Source organism: Watersipora subatra, chromosome 10 (assembly GCF_963576615.1).
Source record: "Watersipora subatra chromosome 10, tzWatSuba1.1, whole genome shotgun sequence".
In the NCBI taxonomy this organism is placed as follows: domain Eukaryota; kingdom Metazoa; phylum Bryozoa; class Gymnolaemata; order Cheilostomatida; family Watersiporidae; genus Watersipora; species Watersipora subatra.
In genome coordinates this window covers 12,143,151-12,157,711 of record NC_088717.1, presented here as the reverse complement: position 1 = coordinate 12,157,711, position 14,561 = coordinate 12,143,151, and the positions used below count along the sequence as shown (strand labels likewise).

The window sequence follows — 14,561 nt, the reverse complement described above, 5'->3', positions numbered from 1 at the left end:
GCAAATTAACTGCAAAAAGTGCTAAAACTCAAAATGTATGTTTTTTATAATGAAAAAAACATATTGTACAGGAACAACATTACTTCATTTGAGAATGCACAGTTTGCATTAAAATAACGGGCAAAGAAGGGGACACTGGGAGTTGAACCCAGGGCCTATCGGACTGCAGCCGATTGCTCTTCTACTGAACTATATGCCCAAGTCCCTGCTAGGGTACTTCAAAAAGTGCTAAAACACTAACTGTATGTTTTTTTAGTAGATTAAACATACGGTATAGGAACAAAATTAATTCACTTAAAATTGAACAGTTTGCATTAAAACAAGGGGCAAAAAAGGGGACACTGGGAGTTGAACTCAGGGCCTATCGGACTGCAGCCGATTGCTCTTCTACTGAACTATATGCCCAAGTCCCTGCTAGGGTACTGCAAAAAGTGCTAAAACACTAACTAGATGTTTTTTTAGTAAATTTAACATACGGTATAGGAACAAAATTAATTCACTTAAAATTGAACAGTTTGCATTAAAACAAGGGGCAAAAGAGGGGACACTGGGAGTTGAACCCAGGGCCTGTCGGACTGCAGCCGATTGCTCTACCACTGAGCTATATCCCCTACTTCTTGCAAGCTAACTGCAAAAAGTGCTAAAACACAAAATGTATGTTTTTTTATAATGAAAAAAACATATTGTCGAGGAACAGCATTACTTCAGTTGAAAATGCACAGTTTGCATTGAAATAATGGGGAAAAAAGGGGACACTGGGAGTTGAACCCAGGGCCTATTGGACTGCAGCCGATTGCTCTTCTATTGAGCTATATGCTCAAATTCTTGAGAGATTACTGCAAAAGGTGCTAAAACATTAAATGTATGTTTTTATTAGTAGATAAAACATATGGTATAGGAACAAAATTACTTCACAAAAAATTGAACAATTTGCATTAAAACAAGGGGCAAGAAAGGGGACCCTGGGAGTTGAACCCAGGGCCTATTGGACTGCAGCCGATTGCTCTTCTATTGAGCTATATGCCCAAATTCTTGAGAGATTACTGCAAAAAGTGCTAAAACATTAAATGTATGTTTTTATTAGTAGATAAAACATATGGTATAGGAACAAAATTACTTCACTAAAAATTGAACAATTTGCATTAAAACAATTTGTGAGATCAGGACATGGGAGTTGAATCCAGGGAATATCGGACTGCAACCTTTTGCTCTACACCTGAAAGATAATCATAACCACTAGCCAGTGTACTGTCAACAAGTGCTAAAACAGAGCATATGCATTTTTTTATAAATAGAACATCTCGTATAAGAACAAGGTAGTTAACTTAAAAATGCACAGTTTTCATTAAAGCAATGGACATGACAGGGGACACTGGGAGTAGACCTCAGGGCCTAATGTACTGCAGCCGATTGCTCTACAACTGAGCTATATCCCCAAATTTTTGCTAAAGTACTGCAAAAAGTGCTAAAACAAAAAAATTATGTTTTTTTTATTAAATAAAACATCGTAGATGAAGAGCATTACTTCAATTAAAATTGAACAGTTTGCATTAAAATAATGGGCAAAAAAGGGGACACTGGGAGTAGAACCCAGGGCCTATCGGACTGCAGCCGATTGCTCTTCTACTGAACTATATGCCAAAAGTCTTGCTAAGGTACCGCGAAAAGTGCTAAAACATTACCTGTATGTTTTTTTAGTAGATTAAACATACGGTATAGGAACAAAATTAATTCACTTAAAATTGAACAGTTTGCATTAAAACAAGGTGCAAGAAAGGAGACACTGGGAGTTGAACCCAGGGCCTATCGGACTGCGGCTGATTGCTCTTCTACTGAGCCATAACCCAAAATTCTTGTTAGAGTACTGCAAAAATTGCTAAAACACTAACTGTATGTTTTTTTTTATTAAATAAAACATATCACATAGAATCAGAATTACTTCACTTAAAATTGAACAGTTTGCATTAAAACAAGGGGCAAGAAAGGGGACACTGGGAGTTGAACCCGGGGCCTATCGGGCTGCAGCCGATTGCTCTTCTACTGAACTATATGCCAAAAGTCTTGCTAAGGTACCGCGAAAAGTGCTAAAACATTAACTGTATGTTTTTTTAGTAGATTAAACATACGGTATAGGAACAAAATTAATTCACTTAAAATTGAACAGTTTGCATTAAAACAACGGGCAAAAGAGGGGACACTGGGAGTTGAACCCAGGGCCTATAGGACTGCAGCCGGTTGCTCTACCACTGAGCGATATCCCCTACTTCTTTCAAGCTAACTGCAAAAGGTGCTAAAACACAAAATGTATGTTTTTTATAATGAAAAAAACATGTTGTAGATGAACAGCATTACTTCATTTGAAAATGCACAGTTTGCATTAAAATAATTGGCAAAACAGGGGACACTGGGAGTTGAACCCAGGTCCTATCGGACTGCAGCCGATTGCTCTTCTACTGAGCTATATGCCCAAATTCTTGAGAGATTACTGCGAAAAGTGCTAAAACATTAAATGTATGTTTTTATTAGTAGATAAAACATATGGTATAGGAACAAAATTACTTCACTGAAAATTGAACAGTTTGCATTAAAACAAGGTGCAAGAAAGGGGACACTGGGAGTTGAACCCAGGGCCTATCGGACTGCAGCCGATTGCTCTTCTACTGAGCTATATTCCCAAGTTCTTGCTAGGGTACTGCAAAAAGTGCTAAAACAATAACTGTATGTTTTTTTCAGTAGACAAAACATACGGTAAAGGAAGAAAATTAATTCACTTAAAATTGAACAGTTTGCATTAAAACAAGGGGCAAAAGAGGGGACACTGGGAGTTGAACCCAGGGCCTATCGGACTGCAGCCGATTGCTCTACCACTGAGCTATATCCCCTACTTCTTGCAAGCTAACTGCAAAAAGTGCTAAAACACAAAATGTATGTTTTTTTATAATGAAAAAAAAATATTGTCGAGGAACAGCATTACTTCAGTTGAAAATGCACAGTTTGCATTAAAATAATGGGGAAAAAAGGGGACACTGGGAGTTGAACCCGGGGCCTATTGGACTGCAGCCGATTGCTCTTCTATTGAGCTATATGCCCAAATTCTTGAGAGATTACTGCAAAAGGTGCTAAAACATTAAATGTATGTTTTTATTAGTAGATAAAACATATGGTATAGGAACAAAATTACTTCACAAAAAATTGAACAATTTGCATTAAAACAAGGGGCAAGAAAGGGGACCCTGGGAGTTGAACCCAGGGCCTATTGGACTGCAGCCGATTGCTCTTCTATTGAGCTATATGACCAAATTCTTGAGAGATTACTGCAAAAAGTGCTAAAACATTAAATGTATGTTTTTATTAGTAGATAAAACATATGGTATAGGAACAAAATTACTTCACTAAAAATTGAACAATTTGCATTAAAACAAGGTGCAAGAAAGGGGACACTGGGAGTTGAACCCAGGGCCTATCGGACTGCAGCTGATTGCTCTTCTACTGAGCCATAACCCAAAATTCTTGTTAGAGTACTGCAAAAATTGCTAAAACACTAACTGTATGTTTTTTTTTAGTAAATAAAACATATCACATAGAATCAGAATTACTTCACTTAAAATTGAACAGTTTGCATTAAAACAAGGGGCAAAAAAGGGGACACTGGGAGTTGAACCCGGGGCCTATCAGGCTGCAGCCGCTTGCTCTACCACTGAGCCATTTCCCCTATTTCTTGCTAGCTTACAGCAAAAAGTGCTATAACACAAAATGTATGGTTTTTAATAAATAAAACATATCGTATAGGAACAGCAATACTTCAATTCAAAATGCACAGTAGTCATTGCAAAGAAGGGCAAAAAAGGGGACACTGGGAGTTGATTCCAGGGCCTATCGGACTGCAGCCGATTGCTCTACCACTGAGGTATATCCCCTACTTCTTGCAAATTAACTGCAAAAAGTGCTAAAACTCAAAATGTATGTTTTTTATAATGAAAAAAACATATTGTACAGGAACAACATTACTTCATTTGAGAATGCACAGTTTGCATTAAAATAACGGGCAAAGAAGGGGACACTGGGAGTTGAACCCAGGGCCTATCGGACTGAGGCCGATTGCTCTTCTACTGAACTATATGCCCAAGTCCCTGCTAGGGTACTTCAAAAAGTGCTAAAACACTAACTGTATGTTTTTTTAGTAGATTAAACATACGGTATAGGAACAAAATTAATTCACTTAAAATTGAACAGTTTGCATTAAAACAAGGGGCAAAAAAGGGGACACTGGGAGTTGAACTCAGGGCCTATCGGACTGCAGCCGATTGCTCTTCTACTGAACTATATGCCCAAGTCCCTGCTAGGGTACTGCAAAAAGTGCTAAAACACTAACTGTATGTTTTTTTAGTAAATTTAACATACGGTATAGGAACAAAATTAATTCACTTAAAATTGAACAGTTTGCATTAAACCAAGGGGCAAGAAAGGGGACACTGGGAGTTGAACCCAGGGCCTATCGGACTGCAGCCGATTGCTCTACCAGTGAGCTTATCTCGTACTTCTTGCTTGTATACTGCAAAAAGTGCTAAAACACAAAATGTATGTTTTTTCAATAAGTAAAACATATTTTAGAGGAGCAGCATTACTTCAGTTAAAAATGCACAGTTCGCATTAAAACATTGGGCAAGAAAGAGGACACGGGGAGTTGAACCCAGGGCCTATCGGTCTGCAGCTGAGTACTCATCTACTTAGCTATATGCCCAGGTTCTTGCTAGGGTACTGCAAAAAGTGCTAAAACACTAACTGTATGTTTTTTTAGTAAATTTAACATACGGTATAGGAACAAAATTAATTCACTTTAAATTGAACAGTTTGCATTAAAACAAGGGGCAAGAAAGGGGACACTGGCAGTTGAACCCAGGGCCTATCGGACTGCAGCTGATTACTCATCTACTGAGCTATATGCCCAGGTTCTTGCTAGGGTACTGCAAAAAGTGCTAAAACACTAACTGTATGTTTTTTTAGTAAATTTAACATACGGTATAGGAACAAAATTAATTCACTTAAAATTGAACAGTTTGCATTAAAACAAGGGGCAAGAAAGGGGACACTGGCAGTTGAACCCATGGCCTATCGGACTGCAGCTGATTACTCATCTACTGAGCTATATGCCCAGGTTCTTGCTAGGGTACTGCAAAAAGTGCTAAAACACTAACTGTATGTTTTTTTAGTAAATTTAACATACGGTATAGGAACAAAATTAATTCACTTAAAATTGAACAGTTTGCATTAAAACAAGGGGCAAGAAAGGGGACACTGGCAGTTGAACCCATGGCCTTTCGGACTGCAGCTGATTACTCATCTACTGAGCTATATGCCCAGGTTCTTGCTAGGGTACTGCAAAAAGTGCTAAAACACTAACTGTATGTTTTTTTAGTAAATTTAACATACGGTATATGAACAAAATTATTTCACTTAAAATTGAACAGTTTGCATTAAAACAAGGGGCAAGAAAGGGGACACTGGGAGTTGAACCCAGGGCCTATCGAACTGCAGCCGATTGCTTTTCTACTGAGCCATAACCCAAAATTCTTGCTAGAGTACTGCAAAAATTGCTAAAACACTAACTGTATGTTTTTTTTTAGTAAATAAAACATATCGTATAGGAACAGAATTACTTTATTCAAAATTGAACAGTTTGCATTTAAACAAGGGGCAAGAAAGGGAACACTGGGAGTTGAACCCAGGGCCTATCGGACTGCAGCCGATTGCTCTACCACTGAGATATATCCCCAACTTTTTGCTAGGGTACTGCAAAAAGTGCTGAAACACAAAATGCATATTTTTTAATAAATAAAACATATCATATAGGAACGGTTTACTTCACATAAAAATGAACAGTTTTTATTAAAACAATGGGCAAGCAATGGACACAGGGGTTTGAACCCAGGGCCAATCGGACTGCAGCCGATAGTTCTACCACTGAGCTATTTCCCCAACTATTTGCTAGGGTACTGCAAAAAGTGCTAAAACGCAAAAGGTATGTTTTTTTTAAAAAGAAAACACATCTTATAGGAACAGAACTACTTCTCCTAAATATCCACAGTTTGCATTAAAACAATGGGCAAGACTGGCGACACTTCGAGTTGAACCCAGGGGTTATCAGATTGCAGTCGATTGCTCTACCACTGAGCAATGTCCCCAACTACTAGTTGGTGTACTTTATGTATGTTTTTTTTAATAGATAAAACAAATGTTATAGGAACAGGATTACTTCATTTAAAATTGAACAGTTTGCATTAAAACAAGGGGCAAGAAAGGGGACACTGGCAGTTCAACCCAGGGCCTATCGGACTGCAGCCGATTGCTCTGCCACTGAGCTATATCCCCAACTTTTTGCTAGAGCACTGCAAAAAGTGCTGAAACAAAAAATGCATATTTTTTAATAAATAAAACATATATAGGAACGGAGTTACTTCACTTAAAATTGAACAGTTTGCATTAAAACAATGGGCAAGCAAAGGACACAGGGGTTTGAACCCAGGGCCAATCGGACTGCAGCCGATAGATCTACCACTGAGCTATTTCCCTAACCACTAACTGTTGTACTGCCAAAAAATGCGCTAACACATTCCTTTTCACTTTATCATAAATAAGACATATTGCATAGGAACAGCATTTGTTCACTTAAAAATACACAGTTTGCATTAAAACATTTTGTAAGATCGGGACATGGGAGTTGAATCCAGGGACTATCGGACTGCAACCTTTTGCTCTACACCTGAAAGATAATCATAACCACTAGCCAGTGTACTGCCAACAAGTGCTAAAACAGAGCATATACATTTTTTTATAAATAGAACATATCGTATAAGAACAAGGTAGTTAACTTAAAAATGCACAGTTTTCATTAAAGCAATGGGCATGACAGGGGACACTGGGAGTAGACCTCAGGGCCTATTGGACTGCAGCCGATTGCTCTACCACTGAGCTATATCCGCAAATTTTTGCTAGAGTACTGCAAAAAGTCCTAAAACAAATAATTTATGATTTTTTTAATAAATAAAACATCGTAGATGAACAGCATTACTTCATTTTAAAATGCAAAGTTTGCATTGAAATAATGGGCAAAAAAGGGGACACTGGGAGTTGAACCCAGGGCCTATTAGACTGCAGCCGATTGCTCTTCTACTGAGCTATATGCCCAAATTCTTGGGAGACTACTGCAAAAAGTGCTAAAACATTGACTGTATGTTTTTATTAGTAGATAAAACATACGGTATAGGAACAAAATTATTTCACTGAAAATTGAACAGTTTGCATTAAAACAAGGGGCAAGAAAGAGGACACTGGGAGTTGAACCCAGGGCCTATCGAACTGCAACCGATTGCTCTTCTACTAAGCCATAACCCAAAATTCTTGCTAGAGTACTGCAGAAATTGCTAAAACACTAACTGTATGTTTTTTTACTAAATAAAACATATCGTATAGGAACAGAATTACATCACCTAAAATTGAACAGTTTGCATTAAAACAAGGGGCAAAAAAGGGGACACTGGGAGTTGAACCCATGGCCTATCGGACTGCAGCCGATTGCTCTTCTACTGAGCTATATGCCCAAGTTCTTGCTAGGGTACTGCAAAAAGTGCTAAAACACTAACTGTATGTTTTTTTCAGTAGATAAAACATACGGTATTGGAACAAAATTAATTCACTTAAAATTGAACAGTCTGCATTAAAACAAGGGGCAAAAGAGGGGACACTGGGAGTTGAACCCAGGGCCTATCGGACTGCAGCCGATTGCTCTACCACTGAGCTATATCCCCTACTTCTTGCAAGCTAACTGCAAAAAGTGCTAAAACACAAAATGTATGTTTTTTCAATAAGTAAAACATATTTTAGAGGAGCAGCATTACTTCAGTTAAAAATGCACAGTTCGCATTAAAACATTGGGCAAGAAATAGGACACGGGGAGTTGAACCCAGGGCCTATCGGTCTGCAGCTGAGTAATCATCTACTGAGCTATATGCCCAGGTTCTTGCTAGGGTACTGCAAAAAGTGCTAAAACACTAACTGTATGTTTTTTTAGTAAATTTAACATACGGTTTAGGAACAAAATTAATTCACTTTAAATTGAACAGTTTGCATTAAAACAAGGGGCAAGAAAGGGGACACTGGCAGTTGAACCCAGGGCCTATCGGACTGCAGCTGATTACTCATCCACTGAGCTATATGCCCAGGTTCTTGCTAGGGTAGTGCAAAAAGTGCTAAAATACTAACTGTATGTTTTTTAGTAAATTTAACATACGGTATAGGAACAAAATTCATTCACTTAAAATTGAACAGTTTGCATTAAAACAAGGGGCAAGAAAGGGGACACTGGCAGTTGAACCCATGGCCTATCGGACTGCAGCTGATTACTCATCTACTGAGCTATATGCCCAGGTTCTTGCTAGGGTACTGCAAAAAGTGCTAAAACACTAACTGTATGTTTTTTTAGTAAATTTAACATACGGTATAGGAACAAAATTAATTCACTTAAAATTGAACAGTTTGCATTAAAACAAGGGGCAAGAAAGGGGACACTGGCAGTTGAACCCATGGCCTATCGGACTGCAGCTGATTACTCATCTACTGAGCTATATGCCCAGGTTCTTGCTAGGGTACTGCAAAAAGTGCTAAAACACTAACTGTATGTTTTTTTAGTAAATTTAACATACGGTATATGAACAAAATTATTTCACTTAAAATTGAACAGTTTGCATTAAAACAAGGGGCAAGAAAGGGGACACTGGGAGTTGAACCCATGGCCTATCGGACTGCAGCTGATTACTCATCTACTGAGCTATATGCCCAGGTTCTTGCTAGGGTACTGCAAAAAGTGCTAAAACACTAACTGTATGTTTTTTTAGTAAATTTAACATACGGTATATGAACAAAATTATTTCACTTAAAATTGAACAGTTTGCATTAAAACAAGGGGCAAGAAAGGGGACACTGGGAGTTGAACCCAGGGCCTATCGGACTGCAGCCGATTGCTTTTCTACTGAGCCATAACCCAAATTTCCTGCTAGAGTACTGCAAAAATTGCTAAAACACTAACTGTATGTTTTTTTTTAGTAAATAAAACATATCGTATAGGAACAGAATTACTTCATTTAAAATTGAACAGTTTGCATTAAAACAAGGGGCAGGAAAGGGAACACTGGGAGTTGAACCCAGGGCCTATCGGACTGCAGCCGATTGCTCTACCACTGAGATATATCCCCAACTTTTTGCTAGGGTACTGCAAAAAGTGCTGAAACACAAAATGCATATTTTTTAATAAATAAAACATATCATATAGGAACGGTTTACTTCACTTAAAAATGAACAGTTTTCATTAAAACAATGGGCAAGCAATGGACACAGGGGTTTGAACCCAGGGCCAATCGGACTGCAGCCGATAGTTCTACCACTGAGCTATCTCCCCAACTATTTGCTAGGGTACTGCAAAAAGTGCTAAAACGCAAAAGGTATGTTTTTTTTAAAAAGAAAACACATCGTATAGGAACAGAACTACTTCTCCTAAATATCCACAGTTTGCATTAAAACAATGGGCAAGACTGGCGACACTTCGAGTTGAACCCAGGGGTTATCAGATTGCAGTCGATTGCTCTACCACTGAGCAATGTCCCCAACTACTAGCTGGTGTATTTTATGTATGTTTTTTTTTAATAGATAAAACAAATGGTATAGGAACAGGATTACTTCATTTAAAATTGAACAGTTTGCATTAAAACAAGGGGCAAGAAAGGGGACACTGGGAGTTGAACCCAGGGCCTTTCGGACTGCAGCCGATTGCTTTTCTACTGAGCCATAACCCAAATTTCTTGCTAGAGTACTGCAAAAATTGCTAAAACACTAACTGTATGTTTTTTTTTAGTAAATAAAACATATCACATAGAATCAGAATTACTTCACTTAAAATTGAACAGTTTGCATTAAAACAAGGGGCAAGAAAGGGGACACTGGGAGTTGAACCCGGGGGCCTATCGGGCTGCAGCCGATTGCTCTACCACTGAGCCATTTCCCCTATTTCTTGCTAGCTTACAGCAAAAAGTGCTATAACACAAAATGTATGGTTTTTAATAAATAAAACATATCGTATAGGAACAGCAATACTTCAATTCAAAATGCACAGTAGTCATTGCAAAGAAGGGCAAAAAAGGGGACACTGGGAGTTGATTCCAGGGCCTATCGGACTGCAGCCGATTGCTCAACCACTGAGGTATATCCCCTACTTCTTGCAAATTAACTGCAAAAAGTGCTAAAACTCAAAATGTATGTTTTTTATAATGAAAAAAACATATTGTACAGGAACAACATTACTTCATTTGAAAATGCACAGGTTGCATTAAAATAACGGGCAAAAAAGGGGACACTGGGAGTTGAACCCAGGGCCTATTGGACTGCAGCCGATTGCTCTTCTACTGACTATATGCCCAAATTCTTGAGAGATTACTGCAAAAAGTGCTAAAACATTAATTGTATGTTTTTATTAGTAGATAAAACATATGGTATAGGAACAAAATTACTTCACTAAAATTTGAACAATTTGCATTAAAACAAGGGGCAAGAAAGGGGACACTGGGAGTTGAACCCAGGGCCTATCGGACTGCAGCCGATTGCTCTTCTACTGAACTATATGCCCAAGTCCCTGCTCGGGTACTTCAAAAAGTGCTAAAACACTAACTGTATGTTTTTTTAGTAGATTAAACATACGGTATAGGAACAAAATTAATTCATTCAAAATTGAACAGTTTGCATTAAAACAAGGGGCAAAAAAGGGGACACTGGGAGTTGAACCCAGGGCCTATCGGACTGCAGCCGATTGCTCTTCTACTGAACTATATGCCCAAGTCCCTGCTAAGGTACTGACAAAAGTGCTAAAACACTAACTGTATGTTTTTTTAGTAAATTTAACATACGGTATAGGAACAAAATTAATTCACTTAAAATTGAACAGTTTGCATTAAACCAAGGGGCAAGAAAGGGGACACTGGGAGTTGAACCCAGGGCCTATCGGACTGCAGCCGATTGCTCTACCAGTGAGCTTATCTCGTACTTCTTGCTTGTATACTGCAAAAAGTGCTAAAACACCAAATGTATGTTTTTTCAATAAGTAAAACATATTTTAGAGGAGCAGCATTACTTCAGTTAAAAATGCACAGTTCGCATTAAAACATTGGGCAAGAAAGAGGACACGGGGAGTTGAACCCAGGGCCTATCGGTCTGCAGCTGAGTACTCATCTACTGAGCTATATGCCCAGGTTCTTGCTAGGGTACTGCAAAAAGTGCTAAAACACTAACTGTATGTTTTTTTAGTAAATTTAACATACGGTATAGGAACAAAATTAATTCACTTTAAATTGAACAGTTTGCATTAAAACAAGGGGCAAGAAAGGGGACACTGGCAGTTGAACCCAGGGCCTATCGGACTGCAGCTGATTACTCATCTACTGAGCTATATGCCCAGGTTCTTGCTAGGGTACTGCAAAAAGTGCTAAAATACTAACTGTATGTTTTTTTAGTAAATTTAACATACGGTATAGGAACAAAATTAATTCACTTAAAATTGAACAGTTTGCATTAAAACAAGGGGCAAGAAAGGGGACACTGGCAGTTGAACCCATGGCCTATCGGACTGCAGCTGATTACTCATCTACTGAGCTATATGCCCAGGTTCTTGCTAGGGTACTGCAAAAAGTGCTAAAACACTAACTGTATGTTTTTTTAGTAAATTTAACATACGGTATAGGAACAAAGTTAATTCACTTAAAATTGAACAGTTTGCATTAAAACAAGGGGCAAGAAAGGGGACACTGGCAGTTGAACCCATGGCCTATCGGACTGCAGCTGATTACTCATCTACTGAGCTATATGCCCAGGTTCTTGCTAGGGTACTGCAAAAAGTGCTAAAACACTAACTGTATGTTTTTTTAGTAAATTTAACATACGGTATAGGAACAAAGTTAATTCACTTAAAATTGAACAGTTTGCATTAAAACAAGGGGCAAGAAAGGGGACACTGGCAGTTGAACCCATGGCCTATCGGACTGCAGCTGATTACTCATCTACTGAGCTATATGCCCAGGTTCTTGCTAGGGTACTGCAAAAAGTGCTAAAACACTAACTGTATGTTTTTTTAGTAAATTTAACATACGGTATATGAACAAAATTATTTCACTTAAAATTGAACAGTTTGCATTAAAACAAGGGGCAAGAAAGGGGACACTGGGAGTTGAACCCATGGCCTATCGGACTGCAGCTGATTACTCATCTACTGAGCTATATGCCCAGGTTCTTGCTAGGGTACTGCAAAAAGTGCTAAAACACTAACTGTATGTTTTTTTAGTAAATTTAACATACGGTATATGAACAAAATTATTTCACTTAAAATTGAACAGTTTGCATTAAAACAAGGGGCAAGAAAGGGGACACTGGGAGTTGAACCCAGGGCCTATCGGACTGCAGCCGATTGCTTTTCTACTGAGCCATAACCCAAATTTCTTGCTAGAGTACTGCAAAAATTGCTAAAACACTAACTGTATGTTTTTTTTTAGTAAATAAAACATATCGTATAGGAACAGAATTACTTCATTTAAAATTGAACAGTTTGCATTAAAACAAGGGGCAAGAAAGGGAACACTGGGAGTTGAACCCAGGGCCTATCGGACTGCAGCCGATTGCTCTACCACTGAGATATATCCCCAACTTTTTGCTAGGGTACTGCAAAAAGTGCTGAAACACAAAATGCATATTTTTTAATAAATAAAACATATCATATAGGAACGGTTTACTTCCCTTAAAAATGAACAGTTTTCATTAAAACAATGGGCAAGCAATGGACACAGGGGTTTGAACCCAGGGCCAATCGGATTGCAGCCGATAGTTCTACCACTGAGCTATTTCCCCAACTATTTGCTAGGGTACTGCAAAAAGTGCTAAAACGCAAAAGGTATGTTTTTTTTAAAAAGAAAACACATCGTATAGGAACAGAACTACTTCTCCTAAATATCCACAGTTTGCATTAAAACAATGGGCAAGACTGGCGACACTTCGAGTTGAACCCAGGGGTTATCAGATTGGAGTCGATTGCTCTACCACTGAGCAATGTCCCCAACTACTAGCTGGTGTACTTTATGTATGTTTTTTTTTAATAGATAAAACAAATGGTATAGGAACAGGATTACTTCATTTAAAATTGAACAGTTTGCATTAAAACAAGGGGAAAGAAAGGGGACACTGGGAGTTGAACCCAGGGCCTATCGGACTGCAGCCGATTGCTCTGCCACTGAGCTATATCCCCAACGTTTTGCTAGAGCACTGCAAAAAGTGCTGAAACAAAAAATGCATATTTTTTAACAAATAAAACATATATAGGAACGGAGTTACTTCACTTAAAATTGAACAGTTTGCATTAAAACAATGGGCAAGCAAAAGACACAGGGGTTTGAATCCAAGGCCAATCGGACTGCAGCCGATAGATCTACCACTGAGCTATTTCCCTAACAACTAACTGTTGTACTGCCAAAAAGTGCGCTAACACATTCCTTTTCACTTTATCATAAATAAGACATATTGCATAGGAACAGCATTTGTTCACTTAAAAATACACAGTTTGCATTAAAACAATTTGTAAGATCGGGACATGGGAGTTGAATCCAGGGACTATCGGACTGCAACCTTTTGCTCTACACCTGAAAGATAATCATAACCACTAGCCAGTGTACTGCCAACAAGTGCTAAAACAGAGCATATACATTTTTTTATAAATAGAACATATCGTATAAGAACAAGGTAGTTAACTTAAAAATGCACAGTTTTCATTAAAGCAATGGGCATGACAGGGGACACTGGGAGTAGACCTCAAGGCCTATTGGACTGCAGCCGATTGCTCTACCACTGAGCTATATCCGCAAATTTTTGCTAGAGTACTGCAAAAAGTCCTAAAACAAATAATTTATGATTTTTTTAATAAATAAAACATCGTAGATGAACAGCATTACTTCATTTTAAAATGCAAAGTTTGCATTGAAATAATGGGCAAAAAAGGGGACACTGGGAGTTGAACCCAGGGCCTATTAGACTGCAGCCGATTGCTCTTCTACTAAGCTATATGCCCAAATTCTTGAGAGACTACTGCAAAAAGTGCTAAAACATTGACTGTATGTTTTTATTAGTAGATAAAACATACGGTATAGGAACAAAATTATTTCACTGAAAATTGAACAGTTTGCATTAAAACAAGGGGTAAGAAAGAGGACACTGGGAGTTGAACCCAGGGCCTATCGAACTGCAACCGATTGCTCTTCTACTAAGCCATAACCCAAAATTCTTGCTAGAGTACTGCAAAAATTGCTAAAACACTAACTGTATGTTTTTTTACTAAATAAAACATATCGTATAGGAACAGAATTACATCACCTAAAATTGAACAGTTTGCATTAAAACAAGGGGCAAAAAAGGGGACACTGGGAGTTGAACCCATGGCCTATCGGACTGCAGCCGATTGCTCTTCTACTGAGCTATATGCCCAA

At 38.3% G+C, this 14,561-nt stretch overlaps 10 non-coding genes across 10 annotated transcripts; all 10 read right to left on the bottom strand.

Annotated features, from left to right (window-relative positions):
- Nucleotides 1-539: 539 nt before the first annotated feature.
- Trnac-gca (transfer RNA cysteine (anticodon GCA)) lies at nucleotides 540-611 on the bottom strand. Its single transcript has one exon. It is a non-coding gene; the product is annotated as a tRNA-Cys (tRNA).
- A 1,785-nt stretch (nucleotides 612-2,396) lies between these two features.
- Nucleotides 2,397-2,468, bottom strand: Trnac-gca (transfer RNA cysteine (anticodon GCA)). Its single transcript has one exon. It is a non-coding gene; the product is annotated as a tRNA-Cys (tRNA).
- Nucleotides 2,469-2,603: 135 nt separating this feature from the next.
- Trnac-gca (transfer RNA cysteine (anticodon GCA)) lies at nucleotides 2,604-2,675 on the bottom strand. The gene has a single exon. It is a non-coding gene; the product is annotated as a tRNA-Cys (tRNA).
- Nucleotides 2,676-2,810: 135 nt separating this feature from the next.
- Trnac-gca (transfer RNA cysteine (anticodon GCA)) lies at nucleotides 2,811-2,882 on the bottom strand. Its single transcript has one exon. It is a non-coding gene; the product is annotated as a tRNA-Cys (tRNA).
- A 2,819-nt stretch (nucleotides 2,883-5,701) lies between these two features.
- Nucleotides 5,702-5,773, bottom strand: Trnac-gca (transfer RNA cysteine (anticodon GCA)). Its single transcript has one exon. It is a non-coding gene; the product is annotated as a tRNA-Cys (tRNA).
- Nucleotides 5,774-7,733: 1,960 nt separating this feature from the next.
- Trnac-gca (transfer RNA cysteine (anticodon GCA)) lies at nucleotides 7,734-7,805 on the bottom strand. The gene has a single exon. It is a non-coding gene; the product is annotated as a tRNA-Cys (tRNA).
- Nucleotides 7,806-9,176: 1,371 nt separating this feature from the next.
- On the bottom strand, nucleotides 9,177-9,248 carry Trnac-gca (transfer RNA cysteine (anticodon GCA)). Its single transcript has one exon. It is a non-coding gene; the product is annotated as a tRNA-Cys (tRNA).
- Nucleotides 9,249-9,981: 733 nt separating this feature from the next.
- Trnac-gca (transfer RNA cysteine (anticodon GCA)) lies at nucleotides 9,982-10,054 on the bottom strand. Its single transcript has one exon. It is a non-coding gene; the product is annotated as a tRNA-Cys (tRNA).
- A 2,607-nt stretch (nucleotides 10,055-12,661) lies between these two features.
- Trnac-gca (transfer RNA cysteine (anticodon GCA)) lies at nucleotides 12,662-12,733 on the bottom strand. Its single transcript has one exon. It is a non-coding gene; the product is annotated as a tRNA-Cys (tRNA).
- Nucleotides 12,734-13,258: 525 nt separating this feature from the next.
- Trnac-gca (transfer RNA cysteine (anticodon GCA)) lies at nucleotides 13,259-13,330 on the bottom strand. Its single transcript has one exon. It is a non-coding gene; the product is annotated as a tRNA-Cys (tRNA).
- Nucleotides 13,331-14,561: the final 1,231 nt, after the last annotated feature.